General features: G+C 47.1%; 1 protein-coding gene across 2 annotated transcripts in view; it reads right to left on the bottom strand.

Annotated features, from left to right (window-relative positions):
- LOC126253002 (uncharacterized) overlaps positions 1–19,708 on the bottom strand; it is a 534,651-nt gene that overhangs the window by 472,680 nt on the left and 42,263 nt on the right. Inside the window, exon 2 of one of the 2 annotated variants that reach the window (XM_049954040.1) lies at positions 4,368–4,464. The exons of the other annotated variant lie outside the window; for it this stretch is intronic. The gene's annotated coding sequence lies outside the window, so the exon portion shown is untranslated. The remainder of the gene's footprint in view (positions 1–4,367; positions 4,465–19,708) is intronic. 2 annotated transcript variants of the gene reach the window in all.

Genomic DNA, 19,708 nt, shown 5'->3' on the forward strand with positions numbered 1-19,708 from the left:
AATTCGCGAGGAAAAAGGGGCAGCCGGCCTCGAAAGCCCCAAGAGAACAGTGTGCGGAGGATGCCTGTCCTCCAACAGGTATCGTATGCTCGCTCCAGATCAAAAAATATTGCTACCGTTTGGCGTTTCCGGAGAAAATTGTTCATGATATAAGTGGAGAGAGCAACAAGATGGTCAACTGCAGAACGATGCTTTCGGAATCCGCATTGGGCAGGTGTTAAAAGACTGCGGGATTCCAGCCACCACGCTAAACGGTAATTCACCATACGCTCCAAAACCTTACAGACACTACTCGTGAGAGAAATGGGGCGATAACTAGAGGGGAGATGTTTGTCCTTTCCAGGTTTCGGAACAGGAACGACGATAGCTTCCCGCCATCGTCTGGGAAAAGTACTGTCGATCCAAATTCGATTATAAAGGCGAAGGAGGTAACGCAGACTATGGGTTGATAAATGCAGCAACATTTGGACGTGGATACCATCTGGTCCTGGGGCGGAGGAGCGAGAAGAAGAGAGTGCATGTTGGAGTTCCCGCAAGGAGAAAACAGTATTGTAGCTTTCGCGATTTTGAGAGGAGAAAGCAAGAGGTCGCACTTCCGCTGCACGTTTCTTCGGGAGAAACGCTGGCGGGTAATTTGAAGAGCTCGAAATCTCGGCAAAGTGCTGACCCAACGAGTTAGAAATGGCAACGGGGTCCACTAATGTGTCATGCGCGACAGTGAGCCCAGAGACCGGGGAGAAACTAGGCGCGCCTGAGAACCGTCGAAGCCGACTCCAAACTTCCGAGGCGGGAGTGAAGGTGTTAAATGAGCTAATAAAGAAATTCCAGCTTGCCTTCTTGCTATCGCGGATGACACGACGGCGTCGCGCTCGTAGCTGCTTATAGCGGATACAGTTGGCCATAGTAGGATGGTGGCGGAAAACGCGGAGAGCACGTCGCCGCTCACGTAGTGCATCACGGCATGCCTCGTTCCACCAAGGAACTGGGGGGCGCCGGGGCAATTCGGAGGTGCGTGGTATTGAATGTTCCGCAGCTGTAAGAATAACGTCGGTAATATGTGTGACCTCATCGTCGACGCTAGGAAAGTGACGGTCATCGAATGTCGCTAGAGACGAAAAAAGTGTCCAATCGGCTTGAGCAAACTTCCAGCGTCGCAGGCGCATACATGGCCGTTGAGGCTGCAGTCTAAGGACACATGGAAAGTGGTCACTCGAGTGTGTATCATCAAGGACGAACCATTCGAAGCGCCGAGCTAGCGGAACAGTACCGACCGCAAGGTCCAAATGAGATAAATTTGCCGTGGAGGCAGACAAAAACGTAGGGACCCCAGTGTTGAGGCAAACTAGATCTGCTTGGTGGAAGACGTCTAGCAATAGTGAGCCACGTGGACAAGGATGTGGAGATCCCCAAAGCGGGTGGTGGGCATTGAAGTCCCCAACCAGCAAATATGGGGGTGGAAGCTGACCAAGAAGATGAAGGAGATCAGCTCGTGCCATTGGTGTGGACGATGGAATGTATACAGTACAAAGAGAGAACGTGTATCCGGAAAGGGAAAGACGGACGGCGACAGCTTGGAAGGAAGTGTTTAAATGGATTGGGTGATAATGGACAGTTTCATGGAGAAGAATCATGAGTCCTCCGTGTGCTGGAGTGCCTTCAACAGAGGGGAGATCATATCGGACGGACTGAAAATGAGGGAGAACAAAGCGGTCATGGGGACGCAGCTTTGTTTCCTGAAGACAGAAGATGACCGGCGAGTAGGATTGTAAGATGATCGACAATTCATCCCGATTGGCTCGAATACCGCGGATATTCCAGTGGATAATGGACATAGGGTGAACAGAAAATGGAGGAATGCGACCAAGGTCGCTGTCAACTCAACGACTGCTCTGAGCTTGCGACCGACAGCATGGAATGGCATTCAGCCGAAGGCAGAAGATCCTGATCCATAGGTTGGTCAGGAGCAGCTCCTGCCACCAGCGACCGGCCGGTTGATCGGCCGCCAGCAGTGCGCCTCGGCGACACAGAAGACGGCCGAGGGCGACTTCCGCCAGGTGGTGCTGTAGATGGGACACGCCTTGGCGGAGAAGGAGAGGAACTGGGTTTCTTTGTAGCCTTCTTGGAAGTATGATGTTTAGAGGAAGGAGGAACCGATGGTTGAGAAGTTGCCGTACGTAAAAACTCTTCACGAGTATGCTCTTTTTTCGAAGTCTTGGTGTCTGACTTTTGGGCTCGAGATTTAGCAGAACTCGACAAAGGGTGAGCCAGAGAGTGGGCAGGCGAAAGTGGTGAGGTTGAACGGGCGATCTTTGCGCTGGCCGATCTGACGACCGTGGCACTAAAGGTGAGGTCGCAAGTCTGCGTGGCCGCCTCCTTTGTTGGCCGAGGAGAAGCAAGGACAGTGCTGTAGTTTCCTTTCTGAGGCACGGTGGGCTGTCGACTGGCGAATAATTTTCGAGCAGCAAAGGTCGACACCTTTTCCTTCACCCTAATTTCCTGGATGAGTTTTTCGTCCTTAAAAACGGGGCAATCTCGAGAGGAACCGGCGTGGTCACCCATACAGTTGATGCAGCGAGGGGATGGAGGTGGACAAGCACCCTCATGGGCATCCCTGCCACACGTAACACATTTGGCCGGATTGGAACAGGACTGGCTGGTGTGATTGAACCGCTGGCACCGATAGCAACGCGTAGGGTTCGGGACGTAAGGGCGAACGGAAATTATCTCATCGCCGGCTTTGATTTTCGATGGTAGTTGAACTTTGTCAAATGTCAAGAAGACAGTGCGGGTTGGAATGATGTTCGTGTCAACCCTTTTCATAATCCTATGAACAGCCGTTACGCTCTGGTCAGACAGGTAGTGCTGAATTTCTTCGTCAGACAGTCCATCGAGGGAGCGTGTATAAACGACTCCACGCGAGGAATTTAAGGTACGGTGCGGTTCCACCCGGACAGGGAAGGTGTGTAGTAGTGACGTACGCAGCAATTTTTGTGCCTGGAGGGCACTGACTGTTTCTAACAACAGGGTGCCATTCCGTAATCTGGAACAAGACTTTACAGGACCTGCAATTGCGTCGACACCTTTCTGAATAATTAAAGGGTTGACCGTGGAGAAGTCGTGACCTTCGTCAGACCGAGAAACAACAAGGAACTGTGGCAACGATGGAAGAACTGACTGTGGTTGAGACTCAGTGAACTTACGTTTGTGAGCAGACATAGTGGAAGGTGAGGAAACCATTGCGGAAGAATCCCCCATGATTACCGGCGTCTCCGATGGCGCGCTCCTCCCTTGTGGGGGCCCTCTCTGAGGGCACTCCCGCCTTAGGTGATTGTTCATACCTCAGGTCACACCTCCCGACAAACGAACGGAGGGACCAATCGGCACTTTCGGAAGGTATCAGCTCGGGTAATCACCCCTCCCTGGGCCTGGCCGTTACCAGGGGGTACGTACGTGTCCTACCTGTCTACCCGGGGCGGGGAACTACGCGTTACCCCGTCACCGGCTACGCATGGAAGTGCGTGGGTCGGCCTTCAGACACGCACAGGGAGGAAAAAAGAGACAAGGAAAGGAAAGAAGAGGGGGTCTCAAACGCCGCAGCGGAGAAAAGGGCAAGGAGAAGAGGGAAGGAAAAGAGAAGGACAGAGGAAGGACGAGGACTTACAAGCGTAGAAAGCAAGGAATTTGGAACAGTTTCGAGCGTCCGTCTCCGGACGTAGGCACAAACTATACTCCCAGAGGGGGAGAAAGGGAAGGAAAGAGCCAAAGGTGAGGGGGGGGGGGGGGGGCGAAGATGGGGGACGGGGAAGGATGCAGAAAGGGAAGGTATGCAGCCCGGAAAGGAATGAGGGCCACATTAGCTCGGGGTCCCGTGCTCGCTACGCACGTGTCCACAAAAGAGTTGTGGACCCCCTGGGGGGGCAAAGAGTAACGACCGTATCACACATCCTTGGGATCACCCGGAAATTACTCTTACATGTATCGATTTTGTTCCGTTGAGAGCGACGTGTTCGATTGTATCTGCGAGGAACTCTTGAAATCAGTCGAAATTCTGATCCGATACTCGGTAAGCTAGTTTTTTTTTTCTGTTTTCATTTAACGGCAGTGCGGAACGGCGTCAAGTATCTTTCTGAAGTAGAGGAACACGGCATTAACCTGTGCTATGGATCTTATGGAGAAAGATAGCGATCCGGATTTCGCACGATGTTATTGTGATATCCATGCTGATATTTATGCTGATATTTATACAGGAGATGTTCGTTCTCCGAAGATGTCATAATTCTCAGCATAATACATGTTCCATTATTCCATAACAGATTGATGTCAACGAAACAGGCCCAGAATCATGTACATCTATCCTAAGGCTCTACCTGAGAACGGGAATGCCCTGTTCTTTTTCCAGTCGCTAGGTAACTTCCGTTGCTCCAGCGATCTACGACAAACTGTTGCTGGAAGGTCTGACGTCACCTGGAAAGCCGTATAAAAATTAAGCTTAATCTAGACCAGACTTAAATGTGTAGTTTAAACAAAGCACAAAACGGAGTATTTCTATTGATAAAAACCATAGCTAATGTGACAGAACTATAAGCCAACAACTCGTTAATGTTGTATTTTTGGCGTTAAAATATAAATATAGTAAGTATTTTAGTATCAAAGATTAACAGTAGAATATAAAGACATTCTTTGTAACAATGGACATCGTATCCCAATGAGGTTAAAGATGTTGTTCAAAGATCGAATACTACTTATTCTCTGCTGTTGAAGAATGAAGTCGCTTAGCTGTTCTGGCGCACTAAGTATTTCATGTACGTAGTTCATGTGATGACAGACGGGAAGAAGTTTAATTTCTCCTGGTCTTAATCGAAATCTCTCCCTCTCTCTGGGAATAATTAAGTAAAAATAATTACATAAATTCAGTTTTGTAGAAGATTGCCCATCTGGCTTGTCGTAATGACGCACGGGCGGCCATTACATGGAATGTAATTAAAGTATTAAATATTGGGCTTGACCCTCAAAGTTAACAATAAATTCTTTGAATATTGAAAATTTTCAAGCATTAATATTTCCAAAGTTCATTTTATCAGATTTTTTACGGAACTGCAGGGATAGATTTAACTGCAGTAGGCAACAAGGCTTAGGCTTGTTTCACGAGGTCTTTGAGTTTGCGATTAAATTTGTTTCTGTCAGGGAAATGCTTAACCTAAAATGAAGCCAGCTTTATATCAATGAACTTATTTATCTTGACTACAGATTGTTACGCTGCGTAGGTGGTTACTCCGTCTCTCCTAACAACAAATAATTTAAGGGGCAATAACAGTAACAGTTTCATGCTCCTTCTGATTATTTTTGAGCCAGACGCGAGTATAGATAGCTTAATTAAACCATTACAAGCAAAACTGTACTCATTTTTACTAATATTTGTCCATGCGCAGCAACATTCACTATCGTCGGCGTATTGTAAGTCCCATTTACGAGCGTGCATAATATACGCTACGACAACAGTTTATTAAATATCCTTTACTTTTTCACAACAATCCCGCTCACATCTTACATTAAAATCAAAAAATTTTAATACCAAAGAGGAGAGGGAGATGATATAAACGGGAGCAAGTTCTTTCGCGTTATTTTGTCAAACCTTCCAGATATCTCATCTGGTTCTAATGCCTTTCCACTAGTAAGCGATTGTAGCAGTTTTTCTACCCTGCGATCTGTTCTCAATGCCTGCCATTTCGACGTTCGTACGATGATAGTAACTGAAGCCCGTTTTACTACTTTCTGCGGTGACACTATTTCGGAAGACCGAAGTCGGCATTTCGGCCTTCTGTTATCCTCCGTTTCGGTGCCAGTACGGTCACTAAGTTACTGAACAGATGACTTCGAACCGTTTACTAATTTTACTAAGACCTTTAGGCATTTTAGTCAGATCAGTTGACAACATTTTACTTTCAAGGTCTCAAAATTTCTCTCATTGCTCTTGCTACGCTCATTTTCGCTTCGTTCAGGTTTAGTTTCTTTGGCAACTACTGCATGTCTTAACACATACTGTTCCAAGTGTATGATTAGTTTCTTGCTAAATAATGCCTCACTAGCGACTTATCAGTCTGCTTGTGGTAACTGACTTAACATGTTACTGTTTTTTTCCGGCGAATTGGTCTTCTGTAATTTCCAAACTGCTTGGCCTTCGAACACCGGTCTACACAAAAGCAGGCTTGCACAAATAAATGATCTTGCTAAGTGGTAGAATAGACATTTCCGTATTTTAAACTCTTTACTCCGTTTTAGCGGCTCCAGGTGTTTCATCTTAGTGAATAAAAACTGAAATAACTACAAAATTATGTCAGGCGTAAGCAAATGGGCAATAATGTTGTATTGTCCGACTATAACACGAAGACCACAGATATTCTAGAGGGAAATTAAAAGTGAATAAAATGAATAAGGTGAGCAACAACGTGACGTATAGGCACAAAATATGCGAGCATCCTTGACAATAGAAAGTTCAGAGGAAGATTCAAATCGCCGTTTTATGTACTCACCATGAAAATACTGAGCTCATTAGACCAAACCACACTTTTAGAAACAGCGGCCAGTTTTATTTTTTAATCTGTAGGATGCTCAATCACTTGAAGGAGCGCAATGGCAAGAAATGAGAAAGTAATTGGTTATTGGGAGCAGAAAGTACGGAGAGAAGATGGGAACAATACTTGGTGGAATTGTATTGTGACGCGGGAGAAATTACCGAATTTACAATCATAGCATGAAATGATAGGGTAACAAATTATACTTATTCCTTTATTTCGTGTTATTTATACGCACTCTGAAGGGAGAAATGCCCACGTAATGGGGCTTACACTTAAATCTCGTCCTCTGTTAAATACTGCGGAGGAAATGCTACAGTAAGTGTGTCTGCCATACGCTTGCTGAGTGCAGATAAACATGTCTGTACACAGGTGTAGCACGCAAGTAATTTTGGTTGGCAAAACCATTTTTCGCATTAGTGTTAACTGACTTACGTTTTGGATGACTAGAGTTACAAACTGAATACAACCTACATCTTCAGTCACACTGCGCACGCCACCTGATTTGTGGCACAGAGCGAAATGTGCACCGCTACCACTTCCTCCCTCTCCCGTTCCCTTTGAGAAATATGCTCGGGAAGGAGTGCTCCTAAACCTTTATGTGAGCTCCAATGTTTCTAATTTTATCCTCGTGGTCTTTCCTTGAAACGCCAGTAAGAGGGGAGAATATACTGGCTACTTTTGGAAGAATGCACGCTCTCTATATTCGATCAGTCATTTGAGAGTGAACCACACCTTGTTGCACAGTGTCTTTTGGAGAATGTATTACTGAGGTTGGTAGAGCTGCTTCGTTCGCGCATATTGAACGAAACGTTTGATGAAAGGCGCTGCTCTTCCTTGGATCTTTATCGGTTGAATCAAGGCCCTTAGAAAAGCAAGATTGGGCTGTAAGCGTTGTGTGCTGCCGGTGTCTGACTGACGCCACTAAAGAAAAGCTTATTCTCCGGGAACAACATTATAACATGTGGCCGCGCATTTATGCAATGAATCTGTGGTCTGTTTTAATTTCTATTGTAATAATGAAATGTAAATTGCTATTATGCCACTGCCAGACTGTCACTGCTACATTCGGTAACTTCCCCGACTTTTAAACATACACTGCCTTATTTTCAGAAAGCATTTGGATTAGCTAATCTATCTTAGACGCTCTTCAAAATACGTGGATGGCAACAAACTGCTGTTTCCAGAATGAGATTTTCACTCTGCAGCGGAGTGTGCGCTGATATGAAACTTCTGTGAATTTTGGAATGTAAGAGACGAGGTACTGGCGGAATTAAAGCTGTGAGGACGGGTCGTGAGTCTTGCTCGGGTAGCTCAGTTGGTAGAGCACTTGCCCGCGAAAGGCAAAGGTCCCGAGTTCGAGTCTCGGTCCTGCACACAGTTTTAATCTGCCAGAAAGTTTCAAACTGCTGTTTATTCAAAAACGCAATGTTGGCACTGCAGGTTGTGGATATCAGTTTTCCCACGAGAAAATTTTCTTTTCTGCGAACGGAGAGCAAAGCAATCAACTTGCCGGTCTTCTTCGACCCAGACACAGTTTTGACCCCTGTAACGAACTTCTGATTTGAGTGGGTGAATGTATTTTGCTCAATATTCTATTAAATTCTGGAGACACAGATGCATTTTTATTATATTCTTCAGACGCAAATTCGTTGATTGAGTATCTTTATTACGTGCTCGCAATTTCACGCACAAGTTTCTCAAATGAGCGTTTCTCCTCTGTAATATCGCTATGGAAATCTGTAAACTGACTATCTGAAGCCACACAAACAATTTCATCTGTAAATTCGGAGGCGAAAGTTTTTCTAAAGTTCTGTGCTGCTTCTAGCTCATGCTTGTTGAAACATTCCTCCCTGTCTTACGTCGAATGTGGTGTGATATCACTACCGCTACTACAAGGCAAATTACACGATGGAAATGCCTCACTCTTAAGTGCTCGTTTCCACGGTACATTTAAGGTGTTACGAGCGCAAGTATCTATAAATCAGTTTCTCTGAAACGACGAGGATGTATTCTAGCACTAGCAATATCACAGCTTCTGTTCTACAGCATTTCGAAATGCTAAATCTGTTGCAGACTTGCGTCTCAAAGGAAAGCGTGAAGAAACTTCAGTTCTTTTATTGTTGCGATTGTGAGAATTACTGCCCATTACAAGAACAAGGCATTGCTTGCAAGCACGCAAAACCCTTCCAAACCGCTCACCACACTAACAAAACAGCGACGACACCCACGAAATCACACACCCTCCAACATACAAGTATGGAAATATGGTCTGTAAGTGTTCATCTCTGACGTCATGCGCTCAGAAACTTATCTACGCAGCGTTTGCTGCGTCCGCCTGGCAAATAGGCAGAACGACGGCTTTGTAAGTTATCTCCTCCGTGGCTACAGCACACTTGACGATACAATGAATCTCACTGTCCGTCTAACATCTGCCCTTCTTGCGATTCGTTTCATGTGGTCGTTTCAACTGCAAAGCGCTGCATACGCGTACTCCCAGATTTTTATGCATGTGACCCCTTTCAGTGATAGCGCTGCAACAATTTAACACAATAACGGCCGTTTTCGCCTACTTGTGAGCAATGCGTTACATTTGTCTCCGTTACGGGTCAACCGCCAATCCTTAAGCTCCGTACACACTGCCACTGGAAACTATTTTCGTGCGGTTTTTCGCAACATGTTTCTAACTTTGCTTCTTGTCTCTGTCTGCGGCGGCGGCAAACATTTCTCGTTGTCTGTTCGCATCGTCTACAACGCTGTCTATTTGTTTTCGTACCGTCTGCTACATTATGTCTAGAGACGAGGAAACTAATTGTATTTGGTGCTGCATTACTACTAGTCGAACGGTTACGCAAACAAAAGACGTAGCTGTCGTTGGTGAACAAAAACTTACTATACAAGAACTGTTGGAAATAACTTCCTGTTTGAGCTGAATATGGGAGATGGCTCTGCTTTCTATAATTTCTGGAAGATGACGTCTACCGATTTCGAATTTCTCGCTAGTACCATCTGTTTCAAAATAAAACAACGGTCATGAAAGCAGTTAGAGTAAATAAAAGACTTGCTGTTAGTCCGTTTCAGACAAAGGAAGATTAACTTCAAAGCTCTGAGTTTTTATTTCGCATTTCGAAGAAAACTACGACAAGCGACCTTGATTCCTTTTCAAGCAGTTCTCGTCAGTAATAAACGTGGCAACAAGTCTCGTAGAGTGTCTTGGTATTTTTTGCTATTCTTTTACCGCTCGCTTCACATATTCCAATCTCAGCCCTCAGCCTGGTACGTGCCGTGACAACTCGACACTACTGCCTCTACTCCATTTCCTTTTGGAAAAACTTAATGCAGCAAGCGGAAACAACACATAGCAACTATTTATTATAGTCGATACAACGCGACGTACAAACATACGCTGCTACCGTGTAGCGGTGACATGGTAGCTGGCCTGAAACGTAGTTTCCTTTCACGTGTACCGATACTGCTACGGATAGCTGCTTCCGTGTTTCGAAATAAGTTTGCAAACGGTGATCACATATAGTGGCCGGAAACATGTTTCGGATATGTATCAGGCTCAGTGTGTTAGCGGCTTTTCACATAGTGCGGACCTTCAATAGGTCGTCCTGCATTTCAATGCAATTTTCCAACGTTGCGACTTGTCTGCACGTAAGGGGAAGTCAAATAAAAACCGAACATCCACCACAACGAGACCATGGAATGGTTCGATTCAAAAGTAATCACCACACGCGTTAAGATATTTGTCCCAAACGGAGAAGAGACTATCAGCTCCTGTTTCGTAGAACGTGGTCGCCCGCTAACGGATCCATAACGTCACCCCCAATCTTGCACTTGCCATTTCGACTGATACCGTCGTCCACGTGCGTCCTTCACGTCGCCAAAGATGTGAGAGATCACCGGTGAAAGATCACCGGTGAAAGATCACCGGTGAGAGATCACCGGTGAAAGATCACCGGTGAAAGATCACCGGTGAAAGATCACCGGTGAAAGATCACCGGTGAAAGATCACCGGTGAAAGATCACCGGTGAAAGATCACCGGTGAAAGATCACCGGTGAAAGATCACCGGTGAAAGATCACTGGTGAAAGATCATGGCAGTACGGATGACGTTGCAGTGTTTTCCAACCAAATCGCTGAAGCACAGCCTTCGTCAGATTGGCAGTGTGCGGGCAGGCATTATCGTGCTACAACATGATTCCGTCCGGCAGCATTCCGACATCCCGAGGGCAAACCGCAAAGCCAACAATGGAATCATCCCACATTTTCCTCGCCAACAACATTCCAAAGCTATCCGCACAAGTTCTGGTAAGGTCGTCATCATGATCTTCGTTTGTAGGGGCCCTCTGCCCGTAGAGCTCCTCGTGTGTGGAAACAGTGTGCAGCACTATGAGGATACTTTGCAGAAAACTCCTACCCGGCGTGAAGTGAAATGATTCCCAGGAATGATGTCTGACGGAATCATCCTGTTGCATGATAACGCCCGCCTCCACACTGCCAACCGAACGGAGGCTATGCTTCAGCGATTTGGTTGGGGAACACTGCAACATTATCCGTACAACCCGGATCTTAAACCTTGTGATTTTCATGTCTTTGGCGACCTAAGTAAGAAATGCGTGAACGTCGGGTTCAGTCGGACGAAGAAGTACGAGACTTGATCGCGGTTGTAGATCCCAGTAGGATATATGACAACGTGTGTAGTGATTACTTTTGAATGGAACCATTCCATGATTCCGTTATGGCCGGTGTTCAGTTTTCATTTGGCTCCTTACACAACAGAATCTTATGCGAAAAGCCCCAGAACGTTCCAGACGTTGTACTGTAGGTATTTGTATATACCGCGGACAATAATCTGTTGAGAAAGGTTTCGGGCTTGCAGCCGGTCGTCGTAAATTTCATCGCACGATATTTCGGCTGGACAACTGCCAGCCACCTTTAGGTGAGCCGAAAAAGAAAATTACAATAATAATACTGTAATATGCCTTTAAGTTATGTCCTAAGTTGTTAGGTCTGATGGTTTTTTTTTTCGTTAACAATGACAAGCTGTGTTCTCTTTGCTAGGGACCGTGGTGACCCATCATGTCGAATTAAGCAGAACGCAGGCACGTAGACGCCCGCGGGCAGACAGCTCGGCGCCCGGCCTGGGGCGTCCTTGGCGGCCCCTGCACCAACCGGAAGTTCGTTCAACCCACTCACTCACCAGCTGCACGCAACCCGGCCCACACTGAGTGACGGCGGCTCTCAAGGTCGCCCAAAGGAGACTCGTTATCTGCCGCGCTCCTCAAAGCGGACAAGCCGCGCACGCCACGTCTTCCCGAAGAGGTACTCGACAGCGAAGAAATCTCCTGTACTGCGTTACTCGCTAATATTCAGACGGCTGCTTCTTGCTCGAAAAAGCAAGAACTAGCTTCCGCTAATTGCAGCGAAAGACCAATATACCGATAATTCGGATATAAAGCGGTGCAAAAATCTTTTTACATTCTGGAAGCAGTTTCTTTAGTGCCAATGACTCTTGCATCCTTCAGGCACTGGAAAAAAAAATAGTAATCGGTAGGAATGAGTTTAAATAAACATGATATTTGGTATGACTTACCAATATGCAGGAACTTTAACACACGTCTCACGATTAACACTGACCTAGTCAACGAAGTAACTTCATAGAGGACATAGTTGCTGTATGGAAGGAGTAATAAAGCCGTCAAAGAGAAGGAATAAGGCGACTGAGGAGACGTTCCCAGTACATTTTAATAAACACAGATTACGTGGATAGAGATAAGGTGAACCACACCATATTCAGTTGTTGTGTCTGACGAACATAGAACAATACATGCAAACTGAAAGGTGTAAAATGAACCTACTAGTGCGATTTTGTAGGTTTTATATACTACAATGCAATACAGAATTTTATTTTGTAATTGTTGTTGTCTTGAAGTCCAAAAACTGGTTTGATGTCGCGCTCAATGCAACTCTAGTCTGTGCAAGCCTCTTCATTTCCGAGTAATTTCTGCTGCCTACATCCTGAATCCGCTTACTGTATTCGTCTCGTGGTTCCCCTATGATTTCTAACCCCACACTTATCTCCAATATTGAACTAGTTATCCACTGATATCTCGGAACATGTCCTAGCAACCAATCCCTTCTTATAGTCTAGTTGCGCCACAAATTTCTATACTACCTCTTCAATAGTTACGCGATCTGTCCATCTCCTGCATCCTTCTGTTGCACCATACTTCAAAAAGCTATTCTTCTCTTGTCTAAACTGTTCATCGCCCACATTTGTCCCCCTTTCTCTCTCTCTCTCTCTCTCTCTCTCTCTCTCTCTCTCTCTCTCTCTCTCTCTCTCTCTCATTTTAATACTGTACAGTATATAATACAGTAAACCACTGAATTATTTGCGTGTCCCCACCTTCCCCTGCGTAATTTGTCTTGTATCTGGCTCCTACTGTACTCAGTTAACTCAAAGAAATGTCTGAGACACATTCAGCTTCTATCGGCAGCATTCTTTTTTCTTGTCTTTTACATTGTGCTAACGATGTAGTGTAGGTAGGTTTTTGCTACAGGTAAAGCTTTTTCCTGCTTTTTGCTCTCAAAATGATTCATTTCTCCTCTCTATAAATTGACCTATAGAGGCTGTGCACAGCACACACAACTAACAGGTTGTTCTGCAACTGTAACAGATCTAAATATTTTCTGAAACTAAACGAAACCGGTAATTGTTATAAACACAAATGCAGCTATAGAGTGAAATAAAAAAAAACTAAGTAGTCCGTCTTGTCTGGAACGGTTCATAACTTAATAGGATATAAATCTAAGACTATGAACAACGACGCATTTACAGTCAGTCTGGTAATGTTGCAGAACTCGCCCTAAAGAAAGACATGGGTGAACGTCGATTTGCTTCGAAGTGGTGCACGCCAGTGTACAATCATGGTTCCGTGGGCAACCGCAAACTTTTTCCGTTAAGGCACTGATGTATAGTCTCACAGTGAGGTAAGTGTAGTAACAGTTAGTGATTATTTTTCAAATAGACGGTTTACTTTTATTTTTCCACGTGTCTCGTTTTGATTTGACTGCCCCCTATACCTACTGAGATGTAGAACTTCATACAGTGGTAGAGAACTGAACAAAACACCGATCATTAACAAAAAGCAACGAAGCAGAAGTGCAGGGTATGAGATTTTCTGGCACAGTCGAGCGAGTTCCATATCCGGTCCCGCCATTGCGGATAACGCAATCCACTTCAAACCAAACGCGAAAGGTTCTCTAGTTGAAGGAGACAAGCCGTCTCCCTCTCACTACGAAAAAAAAGCTACATCCCGAACATTTTGTCGAGCGACGCATTTCCACGTCACCGTGTGATATTCACAAGCTAACTCTTCCTTTAATGATGCAACCTCTAATTTAAAGGCGCCCGTAAACATGAGGCAATTGCAGTTCCTGTCGTAAAAGACGCCTCTTCGCCTCTATGGATGTTGCGTCTTCTCGCAGCCAGCGTGAAGTAGGAAATTAACGCTTCACAGGATAGTCATTTGTACTGAACTAACTTTCATGGCACAATGGCGAGTGCTTAACAGGAGAGACGAACAGGAGAGACGAACAGGAGAGACGAACAGGAGAGACGAACAGGAGAGACGAACAGGAGAGACGAACAGGAGAGACGAACAGGAGAGACGAACAGGAGAGACGAACAGGAGAGACGAACAGGAGAGACGAACAGGAGAGACGAACAGGAGAGACGAACAGGAGAGACGAACAGGAGAGACGAACAGGAGAGACGAACAGGAGAGACGAACAGTGTGTGCCGACATACATTTAAAAGTCATGTTTTCACTTCTCAGCCAGAACACTATGAACACCGACCTGCTACCGATATAAACCCGTCCAGGCAATAGCAGCGTCATCTGGCGAGGAATGACTGCTGATCAGATACACGCACAGTGCATACAGTATCTGAGTGTTTTTTTTTTTTTTTTTTTTTTTTTTTGTGGTTTTAGGGCGCAAAACTGCTATGGTCATTAGCGCCCGGTCCGTGACTGAGGAAATAATAAAAACTGAAAATGGAAAACTGCAAAAATGGGAACGAAACTCAAATAATTGGAGACACTAAAAGCAGAAACAAGGCTTAAAAGTCCACTACAGAGAGGGGTTGATGGTCCCCGATAAAACTTCAAATGACTGACGTCATTTCACTGTCACTAATAAACTGGAGAACGCGGTCGGCTGAGCGCGTGTCATCTGCTAAAATCGACGATAGATCAGGCGATAGCTGTAGACGGGAGCGTAACGGATTAAAATAGGGGCATTCAATTAAAAGGTGTCTTACCGTCCACAGCTGAGAGCAGTGGGGACAGAGTGGGGGAGGATCGCCGCTTAAAAGATGTCGATGGCTAAAAAGACAGTGCCCTATCCGGAGTCTAGCTAAAATTACCTCCTCCCGACGACGCGTTCGGGAGGAAGAGGTCCAAGCGCAAGGAAGGGCTTTCACTTCCCGCAATTTATTTCGGGGAAGTGTTGACCAATGCGCATGCCATAAATGAGCAACTTTGCGACATAAACCGCTCTGTAGATCGGTGAAGGGAAGCGACTGAATAGCTGGCCGAGGAAGAGAAACTGCAACCTTGGCTGCTATATCAGCCGCCTCATTCCCACAGATACCAGCGTGTCCCGGGAGCCAGAGGAACGCCACCGAGACGCCCCCCAGGTGGAGAAAGCGCAGACAGTCCTGAATCCGGTGGACCAGAGGGTGCACAGGGTAAAGAGCTTGGAGACTGAGGAGAGAGCTGAGAGAATCTGAGCAGATTACGTACTGTATCCGCTGATGGCGGCGGATGTAGTGGACAGCCTGGAGAACAGCGAAAAGCTCCGCAGTATAAACCGAACACTGGTCGGGAAGCCGAAAGTGATTTGGGGCGTCGCCAACAATATAGGCACTCCCTACACCCAACGATGTTTTCGAGCCGTCGGTGTAAATAAAGGTGGCGTCCGTCATTTGTGCACGTAGAGCAGCAAATTCCCGACGATAAACAAGTGAAGGTGTACCATCCTTGGGAAATTGACAAAGATCACGGAGCAGACAGATCCGGGGACGGAGCCAAGGCGGTGCTGTACCCCAAGTTGTCAAGAAGGTTTTAGGAAAGCGGAAGGAAAGAGAATGGAGCAGTTGACGGAAGCGGACTCCCGGGGGTAGTAGGGAGGAGGAGCGGCCTGCATACCCTACATCAAAGGAGGCGTCGAAAAAAGGGTCATGGGCTGGATTAGCAGGCAGGGAAGACAGATGGCTAGCATAACGGCTCAGAAGGACCGCTCGCCGATTGGACAGTCGAGGTTCAGCAGTCTCAGCATAAAGGCTTTCCACAGGGCTAGTGTAAAAAGCTCCAGACGCTAAACGTAATCCACGGTGGTGGATAGAGTCGAGACGCCGAAGAATAGACGGCCGAGCAGAGGAGTAGAGTATGCTTCCATAGTCCAATTTCGAGCGCACTAAAGCGCGATAGAGGCGGAGAAGGACCACTCGGTCCGCTCCCCAGGAGGTACCATGCAGGACACGGAGGGTGTTGAGCGTTCGCAGACAGCGAGCCGAAAGATAGGAAACGTGGGAGGACCAGCACAGTTTTCTGTCAAACATAAGACCCAAGAATTTAGTGACGTCTGAAAACGGAAGGTTGACAGGACCTAGATGTAAGGAGGGCGGAAGAAACTCCTTACGTCGCCAAAAATTAATACAAACGGTCTTACTCGGAGAAAAACGGAAGCCGGTTTCGAGGCTCCAAGAGTGGAGGCGATCGAGACATCCTTGAAGACGTCGTTCAAGAAGGCTGGTCCGTTGAGAGCTGTAGTAGATCGCAAAATCGTCCACAAAGAGGGAGCCCGAGACATCAGGAAGGAGACAATCCATAATTGGATTTATAGCGATGGCAAACAGTACAACACTCAGCACGGAGCCCTGGGGTACCCCGTTTTCTTGAGAGAAAGTACGGGAGAGAGTAGTGTTCACCCGCACCCTAAATGTTCGCTCTGCCATAAATTCGCGAAGAAAAAGGGGCAGCCGGCCTCGAAAACCCCAAGAGAACAGTGTGCGGAGAATGCCTGTCCTCCAACAGGTATCGTATGCTCTCTCCAGATCAAAAAATATTGCTACCGTTTGGCGTTTCCGGAGAAAATTGTTCATGATATAAGTGGAGAGAGCAACAAGATGGTCAACTGCAGAGCGATGCTTTCGGAATCCGCATTGAGCAGGTGTTAAAAGACTGCGGGATTCCAGCCACCAAGCTAAACGGTAATTCACCATACGCTCCAAAATCTTACAGACACTACTCGTGAGAGAAATGGGGCGATAGCTAGAGGGGAGATGTTTGGCCTTTCCAGGTTTCGGAACGGGAACGACGATAGCTTCCCGCCATCGCCTGGGAAAAGTACTGTCAGTCCAAATTCGATTATAAAGGCGAAGGAGGTAACGCAGACCATGGGTTGATAAATGCAGCAACATTTGGACATGGATACCATCCGATCCAGGGGCGGAGGAGCGAGAAGAAGAGAGGGCATGTTGGAGTTCCCGCATGGAGAAAACGGTATTGTAGCTTTCGCGATTTTGAGAGGAGAAAGCAAGAGGTCGCACTTCCGCTGCACGTTTCTTCGGGAGAAACGCTGGCGGGTAATTTGAAGAGCTCGAAATCTCAGCAAAGTGCTGACCCAATGAGTTAGAAATTGCGACGGGGTCCACTAAGGTATCATGCGCGACAGTGAGCCCAGAGACCGGGGAGAAACTAGGCGCGCCTGAAAATCGTCGAAGCCGACTCCAAACTTCCGAGGAGGGAGTGAAGGTGTTAAAGGAGCTAATAAAGAATTGCCAGCTTGCCTTCTTGCTATCGCGGATGACGCGACGGCATCGCGCACGGAGTTGCTTATAGCGGATACAGTTTGCTAAAGTAGGATGGTGACGGAAAATGCGAAGAGCACGTCGCCGCTCACGGATTGCGTCACGGCATGCCTCGTTCCACCAAGGAACTGGGGGGCGCCGGGGCAATTCGGAGGTGCGTGGAATGGAACGTTCCGCAGCTGTAAGAATAACGTCGGTAATATGTGTGACCTCATCGTCGACGCTGGGAAAGCGACGGTCATCTAATGTCGCTAGAGACGAAAAAAGTGTCCAATCGGCTTGGGCAAACTTCCAGCGTCGCGGGCGCATATATGGCAGTTGAGGCTGCAGCCTAAGGACACATGGAAAGTGGTCACTCGAGTGTGTATCATCAAGGGCGAACCATTCGAAGCGCCGAGCAAGCGGAACAGTACCGATCGCAAGGTCCAAATGAGATAAATTTGTCGTGGAGGCAGACAAAAACGTGGGGACCCCAGTGTTGAGGCAAACTAGATCCGCTTGGTGGAAGACGTCTAGCAATAGGGAGCCACGTGGACAAGGATGTGGAGATCCCCAAAGCGGGTGGTGGGCATTGAAGTCCCCAACCAGCAAATAGGGGGGTGGAAGCTGACCAAGAAGATGAAGGAGATCAGCTCGTGCCATTGGTGTGGACGATGGAATGTATACAGTACAAAGAGAGAACGTGTATCCAGAAAGGGAAAGACGGACGGCGACAGCTTGGAAGGAACTGTCTAAGGGGATTGGATGATAATGGAGAGTATCATGGAGAAGAATCATGAGTCCTCCATGGGCTGGAGTGCCTTCCACAGAGGGGAGGTCATATCGGACGGACTGAAAATGAGGGAGAACAAAGCGGTCATTAAGACGCAGCTTTGTTTCCTGAAGACGGAAGATGACCGGCGAGTAGGATCGTAAGAGGATCGACAATTCATCCCGATTGGCTCGAATGCCGCGGATATTCCAGTGGATAATGGACATAGGGTGAACAGAAAATGGAGGAATGTGACCAAGGGTACTGTCAACTCAACGACTGCTCAGAGCTTGCGACCGACAGCATGGAATGGCATTCGGCCGAAGGCAGAAGATCCTGATCCATAGGTTGGTCAGGAGCAGCTCCTGCTACCAGCGATCGGCCGGTTGACCGGCCACCAGCAGTGCGCCTCGGCGACACAGAAGACGGCCGAGGGCGATTTCCGCCAGGTGGCGCTGTGGATGGGACACGCCTTGGCGGAGAAGGAGAGGAACTGGGTTTCTTTGTAGCCTTCTTGGAAGTATGAGGTTTAGAGGAAGGAGGAACCGATGGTGGTGAAGTTGCCATAGGTAAAAACTCTTCACGAGTATGCTCTTTCTTCGAAGACTTGGTGTCTGACTTTTGGGCTCGAGATTTAGCAGAACCCGACGAAGGGTGAGCCAAAGAGTGGGCAGGCGAAAGTGGTGAAGTTGAACGGGCGATCTTTGCGCTGGCCGATCGGACGACCGTGGCACTAAAGGTGAGGTCGCAAGTCTGCGTGGCCGCCTCCTTTGTTGGCCGAGGAGAAGCAAGGACAGTGCTGTATTTGCCTGTCTGAGGCACGGTGGGCTGTCGACTGGCGAAAAACTTCCGAGCAGCAAAGGTCGACACCTTTTCCTTCACTCTTATTTCCTGGATGAGCTTTTCGTCCTTAAAAACTGGGCAATCTCTAGAGGAAGCAGCGTGGTCACCCATACAGTTGATGCAGCGAGGGGATGGAGGTGGACAAGCACCCTCATGGGCATCCCTGCCACACGTAACACATTTGGCCGGATTAAAACAGGACTGGCTGGTGTGATTGAATCGCTGGCACCGATAGCAACGCGTAGGGTTTGGGACGTAAGGACGAACGGAAATTATCTCATAGCCTGCTTTGATTTTCGATGGGAGTTGCACTTTGTCAAATGTCAAAAAGACAGTGCGGGTTGGAATGATCTTCGTGTCAACCCTTTTCATAACCCTATGAACAGCCGTTACGCCCTGGTCTGACAGGTAGTGCTGAATTTCTTCGTCAGACAGTCCATCGAGGGAGCGTGTATAAACGACTCCACGCGAGGAATTTAAGGTACGGTGCGGTTCCACCCGGACAGGGAAAGTGTGTAGTAGTGAGGTACGCAGCAATTTTTGTGCCTGGAGGGCACTGTGTGTTTCTAACAACAGGGTGCCATTCCGTAATCTGGAACAAGACTTTACAGGACCTGCAATTGCGTCGACACCTTTCTGAATTATGAAAGGGTTGACTGT

Source organism: Schistocerca nitens, chromosome 4 (assembly GCF_023898315.1).
Source record: "Schistocerca nitens isolate TAMUIC-IGC-003100 chromosome 4, iqSchNite1.1, whole genome shotgun sequence".
Lineage (NCBI taxonomy): Eukaryota > Metazoa > Arthropoda > Insecta > Orthoptera > Acrididae > Schistocerca > Schistocerca nitens.